Source organism: Globicephala melas, chromosome 2 (assembly GCF_963455315.2).
Source record: "Globicephala melas chromosome 2, mGloMel1.2, whole genome shotgun sequence".
NCBI classification, from domain to species: Eukaryota; Metazoa; Chordata; class Mammalia; order Artiodactyla; family Delphinidae; genus Globicephala; species Globicephala melas.
Window position 1 is genome coordinate 74,197,433 of NC_083315.2, and position 12,516 is coordinate 74,209,948.

General features: G+C 40.7%; 1 protein-coding gene and 1 pseudogene across 2 annotated transcripts in view; both read right to left on the reverse strand.

Annotated features, from left to right (window-relative positions):
• Positions 1-12,516, reverse strand: part of FAM81A (family with sequence similarity 81 member A) — a 124,297-nt gene that overhangs the window by 81,778 nt on the left and 30,003 nt on the right. The gene's annotated exons all lie outside the window — the stretch shown is intronic.
• LOC115864862 (vasculin-like protein 1 pseudogene) lies at positions 538-1,490 on the reverse strand (annotated as a pseudogene).

Below are 12,516 nucleotides of genomic sequence, written 5' to 3' on the forward strand. Positions count from 1 at the left end.
AAAAATCTTTCATCAAATAAGAGAAATCTTACATTGAACAAAGGTGGGGTTCAGACTGTGGGACATTATTCTCTTAATAATCAGTTCATAAAATATGTGTTATTCTTTATGACTTTTCTTTGGTGGTTTTCTTTGTTGATAATAGTAACATCTTAGAATTAAGGAAATCCCTTGTTTTCCTCTTTTATATGTAAAAATAGTGGATTTTTCACATGTTTTGAGTAAACTGTAATTGACTTATCTGTTTTTGCTAATAACTTCCCTTCATGTGTTAGCTAATTCAAATATTATGTTTTGCTTATGGATTTGTTGGTATCTATCCATCTCACAAGGTTTTTTTAAAGTAATTATAATTAGGGCACAACCAGCAGGGAAGCATAAAATATTGGAAGACTCTTCCTAGTAGTGTAGTAGTGCTAACTTAGGAGGTGTTATCTATGTCTTAACTTAGGTAATTGCTGGTGTACATAGCAGGGCGAAGGCAGCCTGAGTTGTGTTGAAACAGCAAACAACTGAGCCTTAACATAATACTACCCACTAGAGAGTGAAATCTGGAATAAAGGAGGATTTATCCAAAGAGTTTATGGCCAGAAGTTCTAGAATAACCTTATAATTAAGAACCAGGTTCTTATAGACACTTGGAACCACGGTTGACAATTTGTTTCCATTTGCATGGTGAGATCCTGGTGAGGTGAATGCAGCAGAGAAGGCAGCAGCAGGATCTTGTTTGGAAACTTTTTTGATGCCTAGCATTTTGGAGGGCTTCTTGGCACTAGGTGGGTTTTCCCACAGTCCAGAAGGGGTTCCCATAGGTCTACATGGCTGACTCTGTTTGTCAGGTTCTGGATTCAAAGAAGGAAAGTCGTCTTCTTCAAACTGCAACCCTTCCACCTTATCATCTTTCTTCTCTGCCCTAATCTCTGTAGCTGGCTTTTCCTGAAAGGCACAGCCTTTCCGGGAGTGGAAGCTGCCATTCCAGTGGTGATGGTTCCCTGTGCCACCCCACTATGCTGGCTCATGCCGTCGTGACCTCGGGAAGAGCCGTGCCAACCAGATAGGTTCCCTGTGATTCCAGCATATGCTCCCTTAGAGACACCAGAGTCCACGGAATCATGGCGGAATAGGGAGGGCTGGTGCCAGGAATCTCCTGTCGTTCGTAGAGGTCCATTGTTAAAAAAAGCCATCAGAGGAATTAGGTCGACGACGGCTTACTCCAAGTCTACCACCTCCTCAGGGTAGGTGCTCTCCGTGTTTTTCAAAGGTGGCTGTAGGTGACTTAGCTGACTGTGGTGCTGAGAAATTTAGTCAAGCAGGAACAAAGTCATGCTGCACCATTTAGGTCCAGTGTCTCTTTTCAACAAGGTGAGGCATCCAACCTCATGGCCAGGATCCCAGAGTGTAACCTCTGTGGTCCTGTTTCCTGAACTCCTTGAGTCTGCCAGCTGGATTTCCACGAGGTTCTCTTGTTAAAAGGGTACTTAAAATTAGGCTGGCCGGCAGCACACCTTATGATTGATGAAACACAAAGAAGCCAGGCTCTGTGTGGATCAATTTCTCAGTCCCCTCAGTTGCTCATCTTAAACTATCTAGATCCTGACATGTTTCCAAAAGGGGAAAGAGGAAAAGGGAAGGGGGAGGGGAACGTAAAAAGTATTTGTTACACTTAAAAAATAGGGGAAAGGGGAAAGAGCTATATTAATGTTCACCTCATTCAACTTCCTTGAGTGATGGCCCTATGATGTTGCTTAAATAGATAATACATGGACATTTGCACATTGAATGCAAACACTGTTCATAAAAAGTCGTAGCTTAGAAAGACAGATGGACTTTTGTTTGGACAAATAATGTCATTGAAGTGATAGATCAAAAATAAAACACTGAAGAGCTATAAAAGATCTTCTGAGCAGTCAACTCTAGTAGCAAAACATCCACATTACAAAGCCCTTAGTTTATAAATCTCATTATTCTTACATAGCTGCTAAAACTAGTGTGCAGGTATGTATTTATATATGACTTATCCTTCAAAATCTAAGGACATAAGAAATCTTGTTTAAAAAAAAAAATCAGACAGGAACTTGATATGCTTTTTCCCTCAAAAGAGTAGCAGCTCTCAAGGCAAATTTCTTGGTATAAAGCTCTCAAATGTTTCTTCTATTTCTTTGGTCTTCACTATTTATAAATTCACAGCAAAATCAAAACAAGTAGAAAGACAGGGCTTAAGGAACAGTCATGGAGAAAGTTCCAAAGTGAGGTTTTCTTCTCTTCAGTTTTCTGTATTTCACTCGCTCTGCCCCTTCCTGAAGACTAAACGGAGTTAATGGAAGGTAATAAGAATCTTCTGCTTCAGTAGAGAAGTCACTTTGCATCCATTTCCATCGTTATTCAATCATTTTAAAGGCCACAGCAATCTATCACTTTAGCTCCCTCCTTCCTTCACGTGCGTGCGCCGTTAAGACTCCTGCACACTGACTTTGGAAAAAATTTTCCTTACAGCAATTTTCAGAAAATAGGCCAAAAAAAATGTATATATATATACTGTATAGTCTTTAAGCTCTTCTGAAGTTTCATGCCACAATAGCTCAGTTCAGTATAGCTGAGAAAACAATCATGTTTATTTACCATGTATTAACCAGTCAGGACACCACAGTTTAGACAATGGAGCCCCACGTAAGCTGACACTCTTGTTTTAGCTTCTCTGCCAAGTAGTACATTATTGGACAGTGATCCTCACAGGTACGAGAATTAAGAGACAACTTTCACTTCTGTCAACAACAAAAAAGAAATGACAATACCCACTAAATAACGATACACACAACATACATGATACATTATACTGTGCCATTCCAAGCCACATTGACGTGAAGCAAAGGAAAAATCAGGACTATCAGTACTGTCCTTATTGAAATTTTTGATATTTTGTTCTTCATGGATTTTTGACACTAATTTCAATTTTTAAAGTATTGCATTAAAATATTATTTATCTTCATTACTGAGATTTTTGGGCACCCCCTTAAATTTTGCACTTACGTGCCTTACCTCACCTGGGCCCTGGCCGTGATGCTATAATAGCCAGTGTTTACGTGTCAGGCCCTGGGCTAAATGCTTTACCTATAGTATTTAATGCATTCCTTGCAAAAATCCTTGAGTAAAACTGAGGCTTAGAGACATTGCTATGGCTTGTCCAGGTCCTGAAGCTTTACGGCACTAGAAAGAATGAATACACAGATAAAGAATACGGAGGCTTTGTTTGCATGTAAGTTTCAGATAATTTATCTGTAGCTCACACCTTGACAGATATGCGTCACAGATGAAGAGGCAGTTACTGTGTCTGATGTATAGTGTATAGCTAGAAAGCCTCCTGTTGGGATTTGCAATATTAAGCAGATTTCTAAGAGGGAGTAGAAATTTCATCATGAGAAGATATTTGATAGGGCTGGTAGATCAATAAATGAATGGTTGATAATCTTGATTAGTGGGTGGGATTTTCAGATGTTGGTATTTGATATTCTTATATTTGAAATACAACATCGATCTTTCATGTTATTGGCCATAGTTAGATTTCATGTAAGAATAATAGTGACATGTAGTGTATAAATTTTAAGTGCTATTTTTGTGGTGTGGTGGACTTTGAACCTGGGCACTTCTGATGCCACTGCCTGTGTTTTAACCAGATGCTGGATGGCCTCCCAATGATCACATCAGACCAGGAAGGAAAAATGCATCATAGGGGCTTCCCTGGTGGCGCAGTGGTTGAGAGTCCGCCTGCCGATGCAGGGGACACGGGGTCCTGCCCCGGTCCGGTAAGATCCCACATGCCGCGGAGTGGCTGGGCCCGTGAGCCATGGCTGCTGAGCCTGCGCGTCCGGAGCCTGTGCTCCACAACGGGAGAGGCCACAACAGTGAGAGGCCCGCATACCGCAAAAAAAAAAAAAAAAAAATGCATCGTAAACTTCAGTACATAATATGCGTGGCATAGTGAGATGTGAATAAACGTTGCTTCAGTTCCCCTTTTGTTCCCCCAAGTATTGTACATATCAAAGAATATGAAGAGAGCTTCCTTGGTGGCGCAGTGGTTGGGCGTCCGCCTGCCGATGCAGGGGACACGGGTTCGTGCCCTGGTCTGGGAAGATCCCACATGCCGTGGAGCGGCTGGGCCCGTGAGCCATGGATGCTGGGCCTGCGCGTCTGGAGCCTGTTGCTCCGCAGCGGGAGAGGCCGCAGCGGTGAGAGGCCCGCATACCGCAAAAAAAAAAAAAAAAAGAATATGAAGAGTAACATACAAACAATTTTATTTTGGGGAGTACAAATTAATTTTAACACTCTATCTGATTTCTTACACCTTCACCCAAGTCTACATTGGCAAAGAGTGAAGATTTAGTATAATTTTCTAAACGAACCTGATAAAAGAATCTTTAGTTTGAAATACACAGAGCCAAAAATATTTTGGGATTTGAGCATCTTCTTAAATAATGAAACAGAAGCAAGTGCTTTATGAGTGCATGCTTGCTAGCAAAAGGTATACGGAGTGCTACTTTTTAAAGTCCTGATTAATAGACAATACATATTCTGCACTTAAAATTAATATCATGCAGTTGTTCTTACAGGAGAAATAGCAAGTGTAACCCTCTTTGTTTCCTCTCCAGCATTTGGATACACTTTAATTGTTTTCATGTACATATAGCAGATTTCCCAAGGTCATGTGAATGAGCTGTAGGACTTTCTACCAGGAGCTGTAGCCGCCTCCCACCCCCCCATAGTCATGTAATAGGTTTTCATCACGATAGACTCAGGAGGTAACTTTCTCTTCCCCTTAGAATCATAAATTGTAAATGTGACACATTCTTTTTTTCTTTTTAAGGAGGATTCACGCTGTGAAGTTCCTAAACACTACTGGTATGTGTTTAGGCTAGTTACTTAACGTCTCTTTGACTCAGTTGCATCACCTGTAAGATGGCAGTAATGTAGTGCCTACTTCACTGGATTCTAATGGAGATCAAAGGCACTAACTCATGTAAAAAAAAACTTTAGGGCACTTTAGTTACTATTTTAATATTATTTATTATATCTCATATCATATAAATTTTATTATTACTATTTTCTCCCAGGACCCAATCAGAAGAGTGAAGGTCTAATTAATATTGGCTCGACTATTTTATCTTACATATGCAGACAGAAGTTGGTAATTAATCTGGTTGACTTGCTCCTCACACAATTACTGATGTTGCTTGTCTTGGAACAATTCTGAGTATCCTTTTGGTGTCAGCCACACCCCAAACCATTTCTTTCCATTGCATGAAGTTATCAATGTCCTAGTCAAACGGATGTACAGCGCCTAATATCCCGATCATTTTTGGCTGCATCTAACACAAATTCCAAGTTCTCCTCTAAGAACAACGAGTGAGATTGTCACACTACTGCTTCTGCCTTATTTATCTGCATCCTTCCTGCTCCACCTATATGATTCAGCCAAATTAAGCACCCACCCAGGCCCTCGAAAAGCGAAAGAGGCCTGTGCATAATACTTGGTGCTGTGGCAAAGGTGCAGATGGCATCACTAGCCCATCGTCCTTCCTCCCACTGCCAGTTGAAGTCATTCTGCTCCCCATGGACATCTCTGAGGAGGAATATAGCCAGCGATGGCTGAGGAGTCAATGATTACCACTGCCACCACCAACACCAGACAGTCATCTGGCCCCTGCTTTCAGCTGTTTGGTTTATTCTTCTGAACCATAGGGTGGGATTTCAAAGCATCACCAGAACAAGGAAGACTTTTACTTCCCTACTCCTGCCACCACCTGACCTGGGTTCTGCCCTCTAAGATTCTTTCCTCCACCTGCCTACCCTGTTCTTAGCACCAGGAGTAGATGTGGCCCATTCCTGACTAGTATCTCTGCCCAAGTCTCTTACATCAGAAGTCAGGGCTGAGCTTTTCCCGGCTTATTTTCTCCCAAATCCAGTCAGAAGAGTGAGCAAATAATGAATATTGGTTTGACTATTTTGTTTTATTTCGGTAATTTCAGTACTCAAAAGTTGGATAGGTCTTTTTTGGATAGGTCTTAGTGACAAATACAAAAGTCTTGCTAATTCATTATAAATTTAAAACACAAGGGGCTTCCCTGGTGGCGCAATGGTTAAGAATCCGCCTGCCAATGCAGGGGACAGGGGATCGAGCCCTGGTCCGGGAAGATCCCACGTGCCGCGGAGCAACTAAGCCCGTGCGCCACAACTACTGAAGCCCGTGCGCCCAGAGCCTGTGCTCTGCAACAAGAGAAGCCACCACAGTGAGAAGCCTGCGCACCACAACGAAGAGTAGCCCCCATTTGCCGCAACTAGAGAAAGCCCTCTCACGGCAACGAAGACCCAATGCAGCCAAAAGTAAATAAATAAATAAACAAACAATAAATTTATTAAAAAAAATAAAACACAAGCATACACAGTATCTAATCTTAACACAATAAGTTTGACATTTCTTTTTCCAAGGAAGAGTCTACTCTTTTTTCAAGGGGAGAAAATAATAATATCTGTAGAAAATTTTTCACAAGAGATATCAGCTTGCCTTTTGTTATACTGAAAGAGAGAAAATTATAAATCAAGCTTTAAAAAAACTTCAACACAAGCATTTTTATGAGCAGTATTGGATGACACGCCAACCAATAAGACTGCCCATAGTAAGCCCTCTAACGTTGCAGAAACTACACAAGAAAATTTCTTATAACTGTAGGACATGATGATCTAGATTGAATAGAACCACCAAGTACCTGGCACAGTGAATTAAAAAAAACTCATACCAAGGCAGTTCTTTTTGAAATTTCTGAACACTAAAGATAAAGAGAAGATCCTAAAATCTTCCAGACTGTAAGTATATCACAGACAAAGAATCAGGAGTCAGAATGACATCAGACTTCTCAATAGTAATACTGGAAACAAGATCAGTACCTGTAAAATTCTGAGAGATTATTTCTATTATAGAATTCTACATCCAGCTAAACTATCCATTGAGTCTGAGGGAAAAATAAAGACATTTTTATATATTCTACTTCCCAAAAATGTACACTTTCTCAGGATTTTACTGAGAAATGTAAACTGCATAAGAAAGTAAGCTAAAAAGAAAGAGACATGGACCCAGGAAGTGGAAGATCTACTCCAAGATAACAGTAAAGAGAATTCTTAGGAATATGATAAAAGTAATACCAGGACTGATGTCCAACAAGTCTTATGGAGAGCAACCAGTACAGACTAAAGCAAGAAGTAGAGCACCACAGGAAGGATACTTCCAAGAAATTAGAGAGAAAAAAAGAGAGAGAGAAACGGATTATCTAATATGTTTGTACCACAGTGAAAGGAGTTATACTTCTATCAAAAAGTCTGTAGATGGGACTTCCCTGGTGTCACAGTGGTTAAGAATCCGCCTGCCAATGCAGGGGACACGGGTTCGAGTCCTAGTCCGGGAAAATCCCACATCCTGCGGAGCAACTAAGCCCATGTGCCACAATTACTGAGCCTGTGCTCTAGAGCCCATAAGCCACAACTACTGAGCCCCCGCTCGCCACAGCTAGAGAAAGCCTGTGCACAGCAACGAACACCCAATGTAGCCAAAAATTAATTAATTTTAAAGTGTTTTTTTAAAAAAATGTCTGTAGATGAATTAGTGAGAGGTACAAAAAGAACTAAACCAATGGCCAAAAAAGGCAATCGTTAATACTAAGAAAAGAAAAAAGTTGTCTGCAATCATACATAGCTCAGCTGTGAACAATAGACATAATGTAAACATTGATTATCAGCTTAATCAAAAATTGTTACCTCACCATATTGGTGAGATTGGAGGAAAAGTGTATGTGGCAGAAGGTAGACTGAGGCATTTAAGAAAGCTAAATTCTCATCTTCCATGGTAGAAAGTCAATAGATAATAATTAACAGTGAAAGATCAAGAAACATCAGTATAAACATCTTTGACTTTATATACTAAGTATTGATACATGTATTTCTCTGATGCAAAAAAAAATTAAAAGAAAACTCGAGTTATGAGGAGAAAATCATAGAGTATTTAAAAAATATATGTACCTATTATTTTGAAAATCCTCAGTTTATTTACTTAAGAGTCTTATTACTGCCTTTCTTCCTAGGACATAATTTCTGTATTTCTATTTCAGGTACTTTCAAGATGTGTTGTTAGCAAACCACAATTCTTCCCTTTGAGAATGGCATTATGAAACCTTTTATAGAGGATGTAAGACTCTAATTTAAAAACAAATTTTGTTCAAAAGAGCATAAACCCATTGACTGCATAGTAAATTGTTCCAAATTTATGTTAATAATTTTCTGACAAAAAAATCAGTATATGGCTTTTCCTATCAGTTTTAGCCCATTAAAAATAGAACAGTCGGGCTTCCCTGGTGGCGCAGTGGTTGAGAGTCCGCCTGCCGATGCAGGGGACACGGGTTCGTGCCCCAATCCGGTAGATCCCACATGCCGCAGAGCGGCTGGGCCCGTGAGCCATGGCCGCTGAGCCTGCGTGTCCGGAGCCTGTGCTCCGCAATGGGAGAGGCCACAACAGTGAGAGGGCCGCATACCACAAAAAAAAAAAAAAAAAAAAAAAATAGAACCGTCAAGATAAGGCATATTTGATTAATACAAAATCATTTTCCAGATACATAGAATATTCATTTAAGGTATGGGTGTGTGTGTGTGTGTGTAAATATAATAATGTTTCAGAGCAAGGAAAAAGAAAAAAATTATTTTAGTTAGCTTTTTATAAGCTTTACGAATAACAAAAAGCCAGGGGACTATTTTCCATTACTCAGATAATGAAAATCATTGCCTGCTGAACATATATTACATGCATTATCATGTAACAGAAGGACTTCAAGATTCAGAGCGAAATTTTCAGATTTGGGTTCAAATTTTGGCTTCATCTCTTACTAACAGGATGATTTTGGACACATCATTTAATTTTTTTCAGCCTCCATTTCCTCATCTATTGGGAACCTAGACTGTGAAAGGCACTATTTTGGGCATAGGGGATACAGTAGTCATGCATAATCGATGCCCTCATGAAGCTTATATTTTTTTTAACTTTTTTTTTTTTTTTCTTTGGCCATGCCACACGGCATGCTGGATCTTAGTTCCAGACCAGGGATCGAACCTGCACCCCATGCAGTGGAAGCACGGAGTCCTAACCACTGGACTGCCAGGGAATTCCCGAAGCTTATATATATATTTTTTAATTTTTATTATTTTTTTTAATTTTATTTATTTTTGGCTGTGTTGGGTCTTCGTTTCTGTGCGAGGGCTTTCTCTAGCTGTGGCAAGCGGGGGCCACTCTTCATCGTGGTGTGCGGGCCTCTCACTGTCGCGGCCTCTCTGGTTGCAGAGCACAAGCTCCAGACGCGCAGGCTCAGTAGTTGTGGCTCACGCGTCCAGTTGCCCCACGGCATGTGGGATCTTCCCAGACCAGGGCTCGAACCTGTGTCCCCTGCATTGGCAGGCAGATTCTCAACCGCTGCGCCACCAGGGAAGCCCCGGAAGCTTAAATTTTAAGTGGAGAGATAATGAGCAAGCAAAGCAATTTTAGATAGTGATGATCCTCATGGAGAAAATAAAAAGAGCCATGGGACAGTGATCAATGTGGAGCATGTTGGCTAGTTTAGAAAGGATGGCTACCATGGACTTCTATAAGAAGGTGGTGTTTGACTGACACCTAGATGATCTAAAGTCAGCTATGTAAAGATCTAGGGGAAGAGAATTTCAGGCAGAAGAAACAGCCAGTCGAGAAGGGGCTTGGCATACTTGGGGCTAAGAGGAGGCTGGTGTGGCTTAAGCTCAGAAAGAGAGGAAGAGAGTGGGGTACTAGATGGACTCAGAGGGCAGTGTGCATAGGAGCTTGAAAACTGCAGTAAAGAGCTTGGGTTCTATTTGAGATGAGACTCAAAAGACAGTTTTAAGCAGGGGAATAACCTGATCTGATTTGGTCTGGTGGCTGTCCTGAAAATGAGTTACAGGAGGGCATAAGAGAAAGCAGAGAAACTAGTTTTAAGCTATTGGGTGTATTGTAATGATGACGTAATTGGTATGATTATGGCTTGGATTACAATGGTTGCAGGGGAGATAGGGATAGAACTGGACTGATTTTGGATATAATGTAAAGGTAGAGTTAAGCAAACTTGTCATGAATTAGTTAGGGATGGAGGAGAGAAAAATCAAGGTGGTTGCTGTTTTTTCAACCTGAGCAACTGGGTAAATTATGATGCCATTTATAAGGTGGAGAATTCTTCGGGAGGATCAAGTTTAGGGGCAGAAATGAAGAGTTCAGTTTTAGACATGTTAAGTATGAGATGTCTATTAGACCTCTAAGAGGAACTATCAAGCTGGCAGCTGGAACTATGAGTTTGAACTCTGGGGGAGAGTTTGAGCAGAAGATATTGTTTGATTAGCATTAGCATATAGGAGGTACTTAAAGTCAAGGGACTGGATGAGATCATCTAGGGAAGACGGGCAGATGGGGAATTGCGTGCGTCCTGGAACCAAGCCCTGGGGCAGAGAAAAAGGAACCAGATTCCGGAATCAAGAATCAAGAACCCAGAAAGGGGGCTTCCCTGGTAACGCAGTGGTTGAGAGTCCGCCTGCCGATGCAGGGGACACGGGTTCGTGCCCCGGTCCGGGAGGATCCCGCGTGCCGCGGAGCGGCTGGGCCCGTGAGCCATGGCCGCTGAGCCTGCGCGTCAGGAGCCTGTGCTCCGCAACGGGAGAGGCCACAACAGTGAGAGGCCCGCGTACCGCAAAAAAACAAAAACAAACAAACAAACAAAAAGAACCCCCAAAGGGAGCCTATGCAGATGAACAAGAGTCAGGAGAGTATGGTGCGGCAGCAGGCAAAGAAGACTTTCAAGGAGGTCAGTGGGGTCAAAGGCTGCTGAAGTTTCAGAAGTTAAGGCCCCAAAAGAGAGCGATGGATTTGGCAACATGGAGGCCACTGGTGACCTTGATGAGGGCTGTTTCAGTGGAGTGGGGGGGATGGAATCTGTTTGAGCAGGTTGACGAAAAGATGGGAAATGAATGAAGAAGTGACGCCCGTAGACAATGCTTTCAAGGAGTCCTGCCATAAAGAGGAGGAGAAAAATGGGAAGGTAACCAGAAAGGTTTTTCAGTTTGTTTTTTAAAATAGAAGACGTTGGAACAAGTTTCCTTTCTGATGCAGTGATCCAGTAAATAGAGAGAAACCAGTGATGCAAGAGAATCATGATTTTAAAATCCTGACAGTTGAATAATTAAATACAAGTCACTTAAACTATATGAAAAACTTCCAGCAAAAACTCCCTAATTTTGAACAGTTCTATGAGATTTCTGTTGTTTCGTTAGCTTTTTCTCAGTCCTCGTTTCCAAGCATTTAATCTTGAGTTTACATGTATCTAGTTTTTTGCTTGCTGACACTTTAACTTTCTTCATAATCCACACTTGTCATAGATAATAAGTCTGTGTCCATATGAGGTATCATTTCATTGTGATTAAGAGATCAAGTCCTTGAGTCGGACTGGCTTGGATTAAGCCTCAGCTCTGCCACTTGGTAGCTGTATGGCCTTGGGCAAGTTAATTAAAATCTCTGAGCTTTACTGTTCTTTTCAATCAATATTATTAATAATAATACCTATTTCATTAAGTTGTTCTGAGGCTTAAATAAGAAAATATACGTAAAGTATCTGGCATGGAGTAGGCATTCCATAAATAATAGCTGATATTATCATTACCACATAGACGAATAGAAACCAAAATGAAAAAATATTAATGTAGTTAAGATATTCACAATTTTAAGAGTCAATAAATTGCCTAATGAATTCAATAAATGACAAATTTCTTCTGAATCACCCAAATAATCTTTGTTTTCATATAGCTTTCAAAAGGTATGCATTAAATGTTATGGGCACTAGATAGAGTTGGTGTTTGCACAAAGCATGAATGTAGATGTATACTGTATACTTTAATACATGAATTGTATACTTGAAAATGCTTAATTGTATTTTCATGAATTTTACAGGCATAAAAAGTATGCATTGAACATCTGCTATGTGCAAGGCATATACTGTGTGCCTCTACCTTATTTTGTTTATGAAACTATGGCCACAATGCACTTTCTTTTCCTTTCTTGGTCAAGAACATCAAATTTAAGCAAAGATAGATGATAGATCGATGGATGGATGGATAGATAGATAGATAGACAGATAGATAGAAAGGAGATAGATAATCAGGGTTTGGTGGTTTAGAAAATATGTCTTCAAGGAAAGAGCTTAAAGACCTCAATACTTTTTCCTAGGCAGGCCCAAAGGCTCCAGGTATTGGCCAGAAATAAATACGAGGGATAGTCAAGCATCAAAGTCCAAGAAGGGCACGTTTTCAAACAAGGATTTAGATTGATATTTTAGACAAAAGAGCTAAAATTCAGGAGGAGATCCTGTGAGGAAAGGAGACTTGGGAGAAGTCTCAAGCAGCACCAGGGAGAGCTCCCAGCCAGTAGCCGTTTCCTAC